Consider the following 16,833-nt stretch of genomic DNA (forward strand, 5'->3'; position numbering starts at 1 on the left):
AGCATGGCTCTAATTGCTTCACTATACTGCACCTGTGTGTGTTGCCTGAGTTACCTCTGCCTCTCTCTCTGTGTGCTGGCTGCTTCCAGCATGGCTCTAATTACTTCACTATACTGCATCTGTGTGGGTTAAGCCTCTCTGTGTTTCAGTATGCTGTCTGCCTGTGTCTGGTAGTTGTGACATCATCAGGCAGGGCCTTGATAAGGAAGTGGTGTTCTTCCATTCAGGGCCTTTGCAACGTTTGCTTTAGGTCCAGGTCAGTGTTGGTGCAGTGTGCACTTTTGACTTATGTGTTTAGCTTCCCTGCTTTCTCCTTGTGGCTCCCCTGCTTTCCCTTTTGGTGCTGTTAGAAGCACTTCTGTTAGTGGAGTGCTTAGGAGCACCCCTGTTAGTGTAGTACTTAGGAGGACCTCTGTTAGTTTAGTACTTAGGAGCATTTCTGTTGGTTTAGTGCTTAGGAGCACTTCTGTTGGTTTAGTGCTTAGGAGCATTTCCGTTAGTGTAGTACTTAGGAGCACTTCTGTTGGTTTAGTGCATAGGAGCACTTATGTTAGTTCAGTACTTAGGAGCACTTCTGTTACAAGCTTGGTCTAGTATCCCAGTCCCTGTGTTATCCTGTATCCGGTAAGTCCTTCCGGCCGCTTGAACCCAGGGGCTCAACTCCTGGGGAACGGTGGCTAAGTGTGGGTGAAGCAGTACAGACCAGTCCGGTGTACTCCAGTCCAGTGGGGTCCAGTCTAGTGTGTTCCAGTCCGGTGTGTTCCGGTCCAGTGTGTTCCAGTCCGGTGTGGTCCAGTCCAGTGCGGACCAGTCCGGTGTCCTCCAGTCTGGGGGGTTCCAGTCCGGTGTGTTCCAGCTTGCTGGGCGGCACCTGCAGTCCTTGCCTGTGCCAGTGTGCTAGCCCATTGTTGGTTGGTGGGTTTTATTTATTTATTTATTTGTTGCACTTGTATCCCACATTTTCCCACCTATTTGCAGGCTCAATGTCGCTTACAGAGATCAGTTATGGCTTTGCCATACCAGGGCAAGAATACAGTTGGTATTATACAGAAGTCAAGGAAAACAAGTAGTTATAGAAAGATAGAAAAATACATTCTGAGTAGAGGTAGATAGGTGTTGTTTCGTAGGTAGTTATGGGTTCTCCTGGTAGACCTTGTTGAATAGGTATGTTTTCAGGGATTTGCGGAAGTTGGTTAATTCATTTATCATTTTCAGGTGCTTTGGGAGTGAATTCCACAGCTGCGTACTTTTGTAGGAAAAGCTGGTTGCGTGTGTTACTTTGTATTTTACTCCTTTGCAGCTGGGGAAGTGTAAGTTAAGAAAGGTGTGGGAGGATCTTTTAGCATTTCTCGGTGGTAGATACACGAGGTCTAGAATGTAAGTTGGGGCGTCTCCGTAAATGATTTTATGGACCATCGTGCAGATCTTGAATGTGATACGTTCTTTAAGTGGAAGTCAGTGTAGATTCTTTCTTAAGGGTTTTGCACTTTCATATTTTGTCTTTCCAAATACGAGTCTGGCTGCGGTATTCTGGGCTGTTTGAAGTTTCTTGATGGTCTGTTCTTTGCAGCCGGCGTAGAGTGCATTGCAATGGTCCAAGTGACTTAGTACCAGTGATTGTACCAGGGTTCGAAAAATGGCCCTTGGGAAAAAAGATTTTATTCTTTTAAGTTTCCACATGGAGTGGAACATTTTCTTAGTTGTATTCTTTACGTGATTTTCAATTGTTAGATTTCGATCAATCGTCACTCCTAGAATTTTTAGATTGTTTGAAACGGGGAGGGAGAGGTTTGGGGTGGTTATGGTAGTGAATTTATTTGTGTTGTATTGTGAGGTGAGTATAAGGCATTGTGTTTTTTCTGCGTTGAGTTTTAGCTGAAATGCATCCGCCCAAGAGTTAAGGATTTGGAAACTTTTGTTGATTTCATTGGTGATTTACTTTGGGTCATGTTTGAACGGAATGTAGATTGTGACATCGTCTGCATATATGTATGTATTGAGATTCTGATTGTCTAATAGCTTTGCTAGGGGTGTCATCATTAAGTTAAAGAGTGTTGGAGAGAGAGGGGATCCCTGGGGGACTCCGCAGTCAGGTATCCATGGGGGAGATGTCGCCGTTTTGGTTGTTACTTGGTATGATCTTGTTGTCCGGAATCCTTTAAACCAGTTAAGCACGTTGCCTCCAACTCCAAAGTAGTCCAGGATGTGCAGTAATATTCCATGGTTGACCATGTCGAAGGCACTGGACATGTCAAATTGTAAGAGAAGGATGTTATTACCAGTTGCAATGGTTTGTTTGAATTTATTCATTAAAGTTACTAGTACTGTTTCTGTGCTGTAGTTCGATCGAAATCCTGATTGGCATTCATGCAGAATTAAGTATTTATTAAGGTGGTTAGTGAGCTGCTTCGTCACTACTCCTTCCATAAGTTTGGTAATCAGCAGGATAGATGCTACTGGTCGATAATTGCTTACGTCACATGTATCTTTCTTTGCGTCTTTAGGTAATGGAGTAGAATATTTCCTTTGTCCTTTGGGAAAAGACCGTTTTGTAGCATGTAGTTTATATGTCTCGTGAGGTCTGTTATGAATTGTTGAGGGGCAGATCTTATAAGGTTACTAGGACAAATGTCTAGTTTGTATTGCGATTTGGCATATTGTTTTAAGTGATTGAGAGATGTTTTCAATCGATTAGTGGGTCAAAGTTGGTCCATGATCGATCTGCTGGATATTCCCCATGTGTTGGGTCTAGACATTCAAGGAGGTTTATATAATCAATTATAGTGCTGGGTATCATGGTGCGTAGCTTTGTAATTTTCTCTTTGAAGTAGTTTGCCAGGTTGTTTGCTGATGGGGTATCTATGTTATTAGAAGTAACCGGTGTGGTTACATGTATTGGTGTGGTTACATGTATCAGGCTCACGTTTGCTCCATCGCCCGTCCCCGCGGGCTCTGAACCTGAGAACCTGACAATGAAAAGGCAGTACTGTAACTATTACACCAGACCCTAAAACACCAATGCATTACCTAGTGGGGGAAAGAACACAAAACAAACAGGACTGAATGAACTGGAAACCTCGAGGTCAGACTCTGCACACATAAGTAAAAGAGAAAGAGAAATTTAAATGCAAAATATTGGAGATGCACATTTCCAAAAGCTAACATATGCCAATTTAGAAATTCAAAATAAAATACTTTTTTCTACCTTTGTTTTCTGAGCATTTAATTTTTCTATTCGCTTTGGACCCAGTATCTCTTTTCTGCTTTTCTCTTTTTATTTTCTGTCTTTGAAGGACCTCCTGACCATTTGACATTTCCTCTCTATCCATGTCCACCGTCCATTTTTTCTCCGAGTCCCAATCCATCGTTCAGCATTTGCTGTCTGTGGGGCTATTTTATAAATGCGCGTTAGGTGCTACACATGTGCAGAGCACACCTAAACAAGACTACTGCCAAGCTACCGCGCCCCCCTGGTGGTAATTTTAGATTTGGCGTGTGCCCATAACGCCTGGATAATTTATTTATTTCCTCTCACGCGTGTCACTTCCGGCAGTAATCAGCAGTTGGCGTGCATCGACTGGTCACCACACGTGTAGCACGTGAGCCCTTACTGCTAGATCAATGGGTAGCATTAAGGGCTCAGTCCAATTCTGGACGTGCGGCGGTTTACCGCATGCTCTTTTCCCGTTCCATTTTTTAAAAAGCCCTTTTTACAGACACAGTAAAACTGGCCCGGCGTGCACCCAATAAATGCACCTACATAGTAACATAGTAGATGACGGCAGAAAAAGACCTGCACGGTCCATCTAGTCTGCCCAACAAGATAAACTCATATGTGCTACTTTTTGTGTATACCTTACCTTGATTTGTACCTGTCCTTTTCAGGGCACAGACCGTATAAGTCTGCCCATCACTATCCCTGCCTCCCAACCACCAGTCCCGCCTCCCACCACTGGCTCTGGCACAGACCGTACAAGTCTGCCTAGCACCATCCCCACCTCCCAACCACCAGTCCCGCCTCCCACCACCGGCTCTTGCACCCAATCTCGGCTAAGCTCCTTAGGATCCATTCCTTCTGAACAGGATTCCTTTATGTTTATCCCACACATGTTTGAATTCCGTAACCGTTTTCATTTCCACCACCTCCCGCGGGAGGGCATTCCAAGCATCCACTACTCTCTCCTACACTAGCACAGGCAACGTTTTACTGCGGCTTAGTAAAAGGACCCCTGTGTCCCTAGTCTCCTACATATTCAGCATTTTCCCTCTATGTTCCTACCTTGACCTATCCTGAATTTCCCCTCTGTGTCCCTTGTCCCTATCCCTCATCTCTGTGATCAGCATTGCTCCTATGTCTCTATCTCCTCACCCATGCTCAGCATTGCCCCTGTGTCCCTATCTGTCCTCTCGTGATCAGCATTGCCCCTCAGTTGCTTTCCCCTTTCATCTGTGACCAGTATTGTCCCTATGTCTATATTCAACTCCCACCCCCTGTGATTAGCATGGCCCCTATGTCCCTATCCGCTCCCCCCCACCCCATGCTCAGCATTGCCCCTGTGTCCCTATCCTATCCCCTGTGTGCCCAACACTATCCCTGTGTGTCCATCCCCTCTCTGTCCAGTATTGCCCATTTGTGTCCCTGTCCCTATACTCAATTCCCACTATCCAGTCTCTCCCCCTTCTCGTCCCCTTTTCCTCACACTCACTTACTCTCTCTCCCACCAGCTGGTCCACATCTATTACTCCCCTCCTCCCCCTCCAGCAATTCTTTCTCTCTGTCCATCCCCCTCCTCCCCCCCCCCCCAAGGTCCAGCAGAGCAGCACCTACACCTCTCTCCCTCCATCCTTCCTAAAGCCAGGTCCTGTGTCTCTGACCCCCCCCCCCCCAAAAAAAAAAAAAAAATTGTGGTTCTAACACCTTTCGCCTTCTCCATACAGTCCAATGAACCATTGCAAATTGCACTTGCCTGCCTTGATCATCGATGCTACCAGTAGCAGTATTGTAGCAATCACAGCAATCTGCCTCAGCACCCAGCCTTTCTTAACATAACGGGTTCTGCGCTCCTGCCGATGCAGAACAGGAAGTTGCATCTGAGGAGGCGGGACCCATGGTAGGGAAGGCCGACGCAGATTGCTGTAATCGCTACAGTACCGCTATGGTAGCGATCAAGGGAGCAGCGGAGATGCCAGCCCTGAACTGAGAGTTGGGGGGTGGGAGAAAAGGAGAAACTGCCACAAAGAGGAGGAGAGTAGAAGGAAGAGGAGAAACTACTGCAAAGAATGTCCTCTCAGATCCTCTGTTGCTTGCTGCTGGGTGAACTGCCAGCAGCTTTTGTCATGTGAAGGCTGACTGCACTTGCAGCCTCATAAAGCCTTTTCTACTGGACACCTATGGATCTAACCAATAGGAAGGCTGCTTTAGGGGCTGAGCTCCAAGTGCTATGATAGAGCTTGAATTCTGCAAAGGCCTTGGAAGAATCCAGTGGAACCAGTGAGTGGGGTAGAAGGGGTTGCTGAGAGGAATGGAGGGAAATATGAGGGAGCTGCTGCTGCATGCTGGAAGCAACTGCTGAACTTTACATGATCGTGAGACAGCTGTTTGGGGGAAGGTACTGACTGAAACAGCACATGAACAGCAAAGCTCCAGAAGAGAGAGAGAGAGTGTGTGTGTGTGTATGTCTGAACAGTGACAGAGCACATGTATGTGCAAGTGTGTGCCTGAAAAGTGAGTGTGCATGCATGTGTGTCTGAAGAGAGAGTACATGCATGTGTGTATGTGTGTGTGTGTGTGTGAATGTCTGAAGAATGAGAGTGCATGCATGCATGTCGGTATGTCTGATGAGTGAGAATGCAGTGCTGTCCTTGTGCATATGTGTCTGAAGAGAAAGAGAATGAATGTGTGTGTGTGTTTGTTTCTGTGTCTCACACAAAGTTTCCTTTTGAAAATTTCGGCTGGAATACAGAAATCCACATGGGAGGAGGCAGGAAAAATGAATATGAATTGAGAGGGGGTTGTTAAAAGAAGTACATAGGGGTCTATTGTAGGGGGGCAAAGGCTGAAGGTAAAATTTACCCTTACCTAATCATTTCCTTTCCTTGAATCCTGCTAGACCAGTCCAGACTGAAAGGGTTATCACCCCTATCAGCAAATGGAGGCAGAGACTTAAAAGATTTTAATGACATCATCAGTATAAGAAGTGAGGCAGCCAGGAACATTCTAGTACACTAATTTATTTATTGCATTTGTATCCCACATTTTCCCACCTCTTTGCAGGCTCAATGTGGCTTACAATGTGTCATATTAGTAGATGGTAGATTGGGAGATATTAGTTAGTATTACATGGAAAGTAACATGATCAAAAGTTGAACAGGTAGATATAGGTAGAAAGTGTTACAGATAGTAGGTAAAGTGGAGATGTGATAGAAAATAGCGTAATCGAATTTCAGACAAGTAGATATAGCAAGAACATTGTTGATCATAGGTAAGGTTGCGATGTATTACATTTCTGGTTGCTGCTCTTATTGGGTCTTCAGGGATTTGCGAAAGTTAATTAGTTTATAAAGTAGTTTTTAAGCTGCGCGGCAATGCATTCCACAACTGTGTACTCAGGTAAGAGAAGTTAGACGCATACGTTCGTTTGTATTTTAGGCCTTTACTACTAATGCCAAAACTAAGAATTAACTAAAAGAATCTATATACAGACGGAACCCATTATCAATCTATTATCTGCAGAAGAAAATTATGTAGAATGAAGAGGGAGCAGCTTGAAACTAAGGACTACCAGGACTCTGCTGTCTTCCCAGGTGGGTCCTGGACTAATCCAGTAGGACTCAAGGGAAGGAAATTATCAGATAAGAATAAATTTCACCTTCCTTGCTAGATAAGACTGGATTGACAGGATGTACTGAAGCTTTATCCCACTGGGCAGGAGGCAGACAAGACTACCTCTACTTCAGAAAGCAGATGAAAACCTGGTTCTTCTCCCAATGCTTAGGGTGACTGACTATACACCACTCTGCACCTGGACTAGCTTGCTACATAAATAAACAGCACCTTTTTCCTGAGGTCCACTCACTTGCAAAATCTTTTACCTGAAGTTGTGATTCTCCTCTCTCCCCTGCCCTTCCCTCTGCGGTGAATCGGTAGGTGTGAAGACAGCGCAGCAGTGCTCACTGAGGCAGGCACGCTCTGCTGAAGTTGCTTGAAAGAATACAACCAGTGCTATATATGCCTTTGGTGTGGGAAGAACTCATCATTCAGGGTGAGCTTGAACAACATTCAAATTAAAGAGAACAGGTTTGGAGGGAGGTGTGCAAGTGAGACTGGGGAGAAATAAAAAATAAATAGTGTAATTGTTAAAATCTGTAAATGGTTCAAAGTTTTTGGGGGTTTTTTTCTGAGCATGTACACTGAGAGGAGGGCATGACTGCAATGATGTGTGCATAATTATCAGGTAACCTGGGATAGCTACAGCTAAAAGCCATTTCATTGACTGATGGTTCCAACAGTAGGTTCAAAGAGGAAGTTTAGCTGACATAGTGTTGAAGAGCTGGTAAGTGAAAATCTGATTGCTTTTTTTGTGTTTGTTTTTATATAAAACATTCTCCTTGGATAGGAAGAGTTTGTGATATGTGAAAATACATTTTGCTTTAATGAAATTGCTAAACTTTAGAGTCAGTGCTTTTTTTTTATATAAAACATTCTCCTTGGATAGGAAGAGTTTGTGATATGTGAAAATACATTTTGCTTTAATGAAATTGCTAAACTTTAGAGTCAGAGACTTATCAATGAGGGATACATACAGTGCTTTTTTTGTGCCGGTACGCACCGGTATGACATATTGGCACCTTTTTCCTGAGGTCCGGCTCACTTGCCCACTCCCTTCTGTTCCTGCTCTCGCGCTCCAAAATCTTTTACCCGATGTCGCGATTCTCCTCTCTCCCCTGCCCTCCCCTCCATGTCCAGCAATTCTCTCTCCCCTCCCCTCCATGTCCAGCAATTCTCTCTCCCCTCCCCTCCCCTCCCCTCCCCTCCATTTCCAGCATTTCGCCTTCCTCCCCTGCCCTCTCCTCTCCAAGTTGCGGTGAACCGGAAGTGAAGCAATGGCATAGCTAGGGTAGTTGACACCCGGGGCCGGTCATTTTTTAAACCCCCCCCCCCCCCCGAAATCCAGTACTAGGCATACCGAGAATACAAAACACTCAGGACCTATAGCGCAATTCTACCATACCATAAGCAGTCATTTCTACAAGTCACACAAGCACCTTAAATGCTACAGTGAGCACTAGAACATCAATTCACCTATTGTAAAACGAAAACAGACAGAATAGTACAGATCGTCGATCCTGCACAGTCAATGCCAACCGAAAGCCGTGTCTTTTTCACAAACACAGATACACCCTAATCCACTATAGAATAAGTAATCATAAACTTTCTATTTAGACAAAAATTAAACTGAACCCCCGATGCCAGACTCTGCATACAATGCAACACCAGAGAAACAGAAAATGTCCCCTAGTACTGTGCAAAATATAAAGACAGTGGATGTAAATTTGAAAAAACTAACAAATCCGATCACCACTTTACAAATTAACAAATAGAAATAAAACAAATATAGAAAATAAAATACCATTTTATTGGACTAATACATTTAGCTTTCAGAGGCCAAAACCTCCTTCCTCAGGTCAATACAGTATAGTGCTGTTATAGTATCCCATCCTGACCTGAGGAAGGGGGTTTTGTTCTCTGAAAGTTAAGTCAAAATGTATTAAAAATTAGTCCAATAAAATGATTACCTTATTTATATGTTCTATTTATAAACATTTATTAACACATAAACACAGATACAATACTATACCCTAAAGCACAAAATAAAAAAATAATATTTTATTTACAGTTTGTTGTCTCTGGTTTCTGCTTTCCTCATCTTCTTTTCATTGTCTTCCTTCCATCCAGCATCTGTCTTCGCTCTTTCTCTGAAATCCAGTGTCTGCCCTCTCTCTCTGCCCCTTCCATCCACCATCTGCCCTCTTTCTCTCTCCCCCTTCCACCCACCATCTGCCCTTTCTCTCTGCCCCTTTGATCCATCTGCCCTCCCTCTCCCATCCATCCAGGGTCTGCCCTCCCTCACGCTCCCCCTCCTTCCATCTGGGGTCTGTCCCCTCTCTCTGCCCCCTCTTTTCAGCCGCCTCTTTCCACCTGCACCTAGTTCCAGTTCCAGCCCACATTCCCACCTGCCACACTTTTTGAGCACCACTATCCCACCAGTCCCCAGCCCTTTTCTCTCACCAGTCCCGAACTTCAGCCCCAGCCAGTTCTCCCTGTCCCCTTTAAAGCCCCCAGTCCCCACAGTTTCAGCCCCTGCCCCTTTTCAGCCCCCAGTTCCAGACCCCTTCTCCCATGAGCACTTCCCTCCCCAGTCCCCTTATCCCCTCTGAGCACCCCCACCCCTCCCAAATCCTCATTCTCCCCTCTGAGCACCCCCACCCTCCCCAATCCCCTTCTCACCTCTGAGCATCCCTCCTCTGAACTCCCCCACCCCTTCCCAATCCCCTTCTCACCTCTGAGTACCCTTCTGAGCTCCCCCACCCTCCCCAATCCCCTCTGAGCACCCCCACCCTCTCCAATCCCCTTCTCACCTCTGAGCACCCCTCCCCAATCCCCTTCTCCCCTCTGAGTACCTTTCTGAGCTCCCCCACCCTCCCCAATCCCCTCTGAGCACCCCCACCCCTCCCCAATCCCCATTCTCCCCTCTGAGCACCCCCACCCTCTCCAATCCCCTTCTCCCCTCTGAGCACCCCTCCTCTGAACTCCCCACCCCCTCTCCAATCCCCTTCTCCCCTCTGAGCTCCCCCCCTGACCCAATCCCATCCCCTCTCCATTGAGAGCCACAGAGCCCTCTTCTCCTGCCACCACCTGCTTTTTTCTTTTTTTTTAAATCAGTGCAGCCAGCAGGCAGCGCTTCACGTCTGCCCTGCATTTGCTGTGAAAGAAGTAAATCGCCAGCTTCGGGCCTTCCCTCGATGTCCCGCCCTCGAGGAAAAGCGAATGCTACATACCTGTAGAAGGTATTCTCCGAGGACAGCAGGCTGATTGTTCTCACTGATGGGTGACGTCCACGGCAGCCCCTCCAATCGGAAAACTTTCTAGCAAAGTCCTTTGCTAGTCCTCGCACGCCGATGCGCACCGCGCATGCGCGGCCGTCTTCCCATCCGAACCGGCTCGTGCCGGCCAGTCTCATATGTAGCAAGACAAAGAGAAGGGAAGACACAACTCCAAAGGGGATGCGGGCGGGTTTGTGAGAACAATCAGCCTGCTGTCCTCGGAGAATACCTTCTACAGGTATGTAGCATTCGCTTTCTCCGAGGACAAGCAGGCTGCTTGTTCTCACTGATGGGGTATCCCTAGCCCCCAGGCTCACTCAAAACAACAACCATGGTCAATTGGGCCTCGCAACGGCGAGGACATAACTGAGATTGACCTAAATAATTTACCAACTAACTGAGAGTGCAGCCTGGAACAGAACAAACATGGGCCTAGGGGGGTGGAGTTGGATTCTAAACCCCGAACAGATTCTGAAGCATTGACTGCCCGAACCGACTGTCGCGTCGGGTATCCTGCTGCAGGCAGTAATGAGATGTGAATGTGTGGACAGATGACCACGTCGCAGCTTTGCAAATCTCTTCAATAGTGGCTGACTTCAAGTGGGCTACCGACGCTGCCATGGCTCTAACATTATGAGCCGTGACATGACCCTCAAGAGCCAGCCCAGCCTGGGCGTAAGTGAAGGAAATGCAATCTGCTAGCCAATTGGATATGGTGCGTTTTCCCACAGCCACTCCCCTCCTGTTGGGATCAAAAGAAACAACCAATTGGGCGGACTGTCTGTTGGGCTGTGTCCGCTCCAGATAGAAGGCCAATGCTCTCTTGCAGTCCAATGTGTGCAGCTGACGTTCAGCAGGGCAGGAATGAGGACGGGGAAAGAATGTTGGCAAGACAATTGACTGGTTCAGATGGAACTCCGACACAACCTTTGGCAAGAACTTAGGGTGAGTGCGGAGGACTACTCTGTTATGATGAAATTTGGTGTAAGGGGCCTGGGCTACCAGGGCCTGAAGCTCACTGACTCTACGAGCTGAAGTAACTGCCACCAAGAAAATGACCTTCCAGGTCAAGTACTTCAGATGGCAGGAATTCAGTGGCTCAAAAGGAGGTTTCATCAGCTGGGTGAGAACGACATTGAGATCCCATGACACTGTAGGAGGCTTGACAGGGGGCTTTGACAAAAGCAAACCTCTCATGAAGCGAACAACTAAAGGCTGTCCTGAGATCGGCTTACCTTCCACACGGTAATGGTATGCACTGATTGCACTAAGGTGAACCCTTACAGAGTTGGTCTTGAGACCAGACTCAGACAAGTGCAGACAAGCAGGGTCTGTGTAGGACAAGAGCAAGGATCTAGGGCCTTGCTGTCACACCAGATGGCAAACCTCCTCCAGAGAAAGAAGTAACTACTCTTAGTGGAATCTTTCCTGGAAGCAAGCAAGATACGGGAGACACCCTCTGACAGACCCAAAGAGGCAAAGTCTACGCTCTCAACATCCAGGCCGTGAGAGCCAGGGACCGGAGGTTGGGATGCAGAAGCGCCCCTTCGTCCTGTGTGATGAGGGTCGGAAAACACTCCAATCTCCATGGTTCTTCGGAGGACAACTCCAGAAGAAGAGGGAACCAGATCTGACGCGGCCAAAAAGGAGCAATCAGAATCATGGTGCCTCGGTCTTGCTTGAGTTTCAACAAAGTCTTCCCCACCAGAGGTATGGGAGGATAAGCATACAGCAGACCCTCCCCCCAGTCCAGGAGGAAGGCATCCGATGCCAGTCTGCCGTGGGCCTGAAGCCTGGAACAGAGCTGAGGGACTTTGTGGTTGGCTCGAGATGCGAAGAGATCTACCAAGGGGGTGCCCCACACCTGGAAGATCTGTCGCACTACACGGGAATTGAGCGACCACTCGTGAGGTTGCATAATCCTGCTCAACCTGTCGGCCAGACTGTTGTTTACGCCTGCCAGATATGTGGCTTGGAGCACCATGCCGTGACGGCGAGCCCAGAGCCACATGCTGACGGCTTCCTGACACAGGGGGCGAGATCCGGTGCCCCCCTGCTTGTTGACGTAATACATGGCAACCTGGTTGTCTGTCTGAATTTGGATAATTTGGTGGGACAGCCGATCTCTGAAAGCCTTCAGAGCGTTCCAGATCGCTCGTAACTCCAGAAGATTGATCTGTAGATCGCGTTCCTGGAGGGACCAGCTTCCTTGGGTGTGTAGTCCATCGACATGAGCTCCCCACCCCAGGAGAGACGCATCCGTAGTCAGCACTTTTTGTGACTGAGGAATTTGGAAAGGACGTCCCAGAGTCAAATTGGACCAAATCGTCCACCAATACAGGGATTTGAGAAAACTCGTGGACAGGTGGATCACGTCTTATAGATCCCCAGCAGCCTGAAACCACTGGGAAGCTAGGGTCCATTGAGCAGATCTCATGTGAATGCGGGCCATGGGAGTCACATGAACTGTGGAGGCCATGTGGCTCAGCAATCTCAACATCTGCCGAGCTGTGATCTGCTGGGACGCTTGCACCCGCGAGACGAGGGACAACAAGTTGTTGGCTCTCGTCTCTGGGAGATAGGCGCGAGCCGTCCGAGAATCCAGCAGAGCTCCTATGAATTCGAGTTTCTGCACTGGGAGAAGATGGGACTTTGGATAATTTATCACAAACCCCAGTAGCTCCAGGAGGCGAATAGTCATCTGCATGGACTGCAGGGCTCCTGCCTCGGATGTGTTCTTCACCAGCCAATCGTCGAGATATGGGAACACGTGTACCCCCAGTCTGCAAAGTGCCGCTGCTACTACAGCCAAGCACTTGGTGAACACTCTGGGCGCAGAGGCAGCCCAAAGGGTAGCACACAGTACTGGAAGTGACGTGTGCCCAGCTGAAATCGCAGATACCGTCTGTGAGCTGGCAGTATCAGGATGTGCGTGTAGGCGTCCTTCAAGTCCAGAGAGCATAGCCAATCGTTTTCCTGAATCATGGGGAGAAGGGTGCCCAGGGAAAGCATCCTGAACTTTTCTTTGACCAGATATTTGTTCAGGGCCCTTAGGTCTAGGATGGGACGCATCCCCCCTGTTTTCTTTTCCACAAGGAAGTACCTGGAATAGAATCCCAGCCCTTCTTGCCCGGATGGCACGGGCTCGACCGCATTGGCGCTGAGAAGGGCGGAGAGTTCCTCTGCAAGTACCTGCTTGTGTTGGAAGCTGTAAGATTGAGCTCCCGGTGGACATTTTGGAGATTTTGAGGCCAAATTGAGGGTGTATCCTTGCCGGACTATTTGGAGAACCCACTGATCGGAGGTTATGAGAGGCCACCTTAGGTGAAAAGCTTTCAACCTCCCTCCGACTGGCAGGTCGCCCGGCACTGACACTTGGATGTCGGCTATGCTCTGCTGGAGCCAGTCAAAAGCTCATCCCTTGCTTTTGCTGGGGAGCCGAGGGGCCTTGCTGAGGCGCACGCTGTTGACGAGAGCGAGCGCGCTGGGGCTTAGCCTGGGCCGCAGGCTGTCGAGAAGGAGGATTGTACCTACCCTTGCCAGAAGAGTAGGGAACAGTCTTCCTTCCCCCAAAAAATCTTCTACCTGTAGAGGTAGAGGCTGAAGGCTGCCGGCGGGAGAACTTGTCGAATGCGGTGTCCCGCTGGTGGAGCTGCTCTACCACCTGCTCGACTTTTTCTTCAAAAATATTATCCGCACGGCAAGGCGAGTCCGCAATCCGCTGCTGGATTCTATTCTCCAGGTCGGAGGCAAGCAGCCATGAGAGTCTGCGCATCACCACACCTTGAGCAGCGGCCCTGGACGCAACATCAAAGGTGTCATACACCCCTCTGGCCAGGAATTTTCTGCACGCCTTCAGCTGCCTGACCACCTCCTGAAAAGGCTTGGCTTCCTCAGGGGGGAGCTTATCCACCAAGCCCGCCAACTGCCACACATTATTCCGCATGTGTATGCTCGTGTAGAGCTGGTAAGACTGAATTTTGGCCACGAGCATAGAGGAATGGTAGGCCTTCCTCCCAAAGGAGTCTAAGGTTCCAGAGTCCTTGCCCAGGGGCGCCGAAGCATGCTCCCTAGAACTCTTAGCCTTCTTTAGGGCCAAATCCACAACTCCAGAGTCGTGAGGCAACTGAGTGCGCATCAGCTCTGGGTCCCCATGGATTCGGTACTGGGACTCAATCTTCTTGGGGATGTGGGGATTACTTAATGGCTTGGTCCAGTTCGCCAGCAATGTCTTTTTGAGGACATGATGCATGGGTACTGTGGACGCTTCCTTAGGTGGAGAAGGATAGTCCAGGAGCTCAAACATTTCAGCCCTGGGCTCGTCCTCCACAACCTCCGGGAAGGGGATGGCCGTAGACATCTCCCGGACAAAGGAAGCGAAAGACAGGCTCTCGGGAGGAGAAAGCTGCCTTTCAGGAGAGGGAGTGAGATCAGAAGGAAGACCCTCAGACTCCTCGTCAGAGAAATATCTGATGTCTTCTTCTTCTTCCCACGAGGCCTCACCATCGGTGTCAGACACAAGTTCACGGACCTGTGTCTGCAGCCGTGCCCGGCTCGACTCCGTGGAACCACGGCCACGGTGGGAGCGTCGAGAGGTAGACTCCCTCGTCCGCACCGGCGAAGCTCCCTCCGCCGACGTAGTCGGGGAGCCTTCCTGGGAGGCTAACGCACTCAGTACCGCAAGTGGCACCGATGCCGGAGACCTCACCCCGGGCAATGGGCCAGCCGGCGCCTCGCTCGACGGTACCGGTGGCGCAAGCACCCTCGGTACCGGAGGGGTAGGGCGCAACAGCTCTCCCAGGATCTCTGGGAGAACGGCCCGGAGAGTCTTGTTCAGAGCGGCTGTGGAAAAAGGCATGGAAGCCGATGCAGGCATCGATGTCAGAGTCTGTTCCGGGCGTGGAGGCTGTTCCGGGCTGTCCAAAAGGGAGCGCATCGACACCTCTTGAACAGAGGGCGAGCGGTCCTCTCGGTGCCGATGCCTACTGGGTGCCGACTCCCTCGGCGACCCAGAGCTCTCGGTGCCGACACGGGAAGGGGACCGGTGACGATGCTTCTTCGACTTCTTGGGACGAAGCATGTCACCGGAGCTTCCCGGCACCGACGAGAAGGACGTAGAATCCAGTCGTCTCTTCCTCGGGGCCGAGGCCGAAGGAGGTCGGTCTCGGGGGGGCTGTACCGCAGGAGCCCTCAGGGTAGGGGGAGACCTACCCGAAGGCTCACCGCCACCAGCAGGGGAATGGACAGCCCTCACCTGCACTCCAGACGAAGCACCACCGTCCGACGACATCAGCAGACGAGGAGGTCTCGATACCACCGACGCAGACGCAGCCTTCCGATGTCGCCCCGATGCAGAGGGCCGATGCCTCGATGCACTCGATGCAATCGGGGGCGAAGATGAAGGTCCAGGCGCCGACGACGTCGAAGCAGTCGATACTCCCAGTGCCGATGCCGACGAAGAGCCCGAGAACAAAACGTTCCACTGGGCTAATCTCGCTACCTGAGTCCGCTTTTGCAAAAGGGAACACAGACTACAGGCCTGCGGGCGGTGCCCAGCCCCCAGACACTGAAGACACGACGCGTGCCTGTCAGTGAGCGAGATTACCCGGGCGCACTGGGTGCACTTCTTGAAGCCGCTGGAAGACTTCGATGTCATGGGCGGAAAAATCGCGCCGGCGAGATCAAAACTCGAAATGGCGAAAATGGCACCGCAAAAATAGGGGGAAGAAAACCTTCGACCGAGGCCTAAATAGGGCCTACCCCGACGATGAAAGAAAACTTACTGGGGCAAAGACTAGAAGTACGGGAAGGGAGAAAACCATAAAGGTCTCCTTCCGACACCTTTTTTTTTTTTTATTTAAGAACGAAGTCGATAAACGACGCGCGAGGTCAACTTTGGGGCACGAACGGTGAAACACGACCATACCGAGCGCGGACAAAAGAAGACTGGCCGGCATGAGCCGGTTCGGGCGGGAAGATGGCCGCGCATGCGCAGTGCGCATCGGCGCATGAGGACTAGCAAAGGACTTCGCTAGAAAGTGTTCCGATTGGAGGGGCTGCCGTGGACGTCACCCATCAGTGAGAACAAGCAGCCTGCTTGTCCTCGGAGAATAGGAAGTTACCTCACAAGAGGGCGGGACATCGAGGGAAGGCCCGAAGCCAGCGCTGGCGATTTACTTCTTTCACAGCACACGGAAGGCAGACGCGAAGCGCTGCCTGCGTGGCTGCACGGATTTAAAAAAAGAAAAAGACAGGCGATGGCAGGAGAAGCGACGCAACGGAGCACCCCCCCCCACCCGCGGACACCCGGGGCGGACCGCCCCCACCGCCCCGCCCTTGCTACGCCACTGAAGTGAAGGCAGCACATTCCCACCTGCCACCCTTTTCAGCCCCACTATCCCACCAGTCCCCAGCCCTTTTCTCCCATCAGTCCTGGGCTTCAGCCCCCAGCCACTTCTCCCTGTCCCCTTTTCAGCCCTAGTTTCAACCCCAGCCTTTTTCTCTCACCAGTCCCGAACTTCAGCCCCAGCCAGTTCTCCCTGTCCCCTTTAAAGCCCCCAGTCCCCACAGTTTCAGCCCCTGCTTCATTTGTTTTCCATCTTGGAGCTTGCAGACCGTTTGCCCTTGTGTTTTCTTGGACCCTATCTGTAATACAGTGCCTGTAAATCTCACTCTTTGGGTTACTGAGAGATGGTTTAGATAAGGATCTTAGGATCTTATCTTGTTTTG

The 16,833-nt window shown here is 49.7% G+C and overlaps 1 protein-coding gene across 2 annotated transcripts in view; it reads right to left on the minus strand.

Annotated features, from left to right (window-relative positions):
• The window catches only part of LOC115467087 (24-hydroxycholesterol 7-alpha-hydroxylase), a 306,871-nt gene that overhangs the window by 271,890 nt on the left and 18,148 nt on the right, over positions 1-16,833 (minus strand). The gene's annotated exons all lie outside the window — the stretch shown is intronic.

The sequence above is a fragment of the Microcaecilia unicolor genome, chromosome 3, assembly GCF_901765095.1.
Source record: "Microcaecilia unicolor chromosome 3, aMicUni1.1, whole genome shotgun sequence".
Taxonomy (NCBI): domain Eukaryota; kingdom Metazoa; phylum Chordata; class Amphibia; order Gymnophiona; family Siphonopidae; genus Microcaecilia; species Microcaecilia unicolor.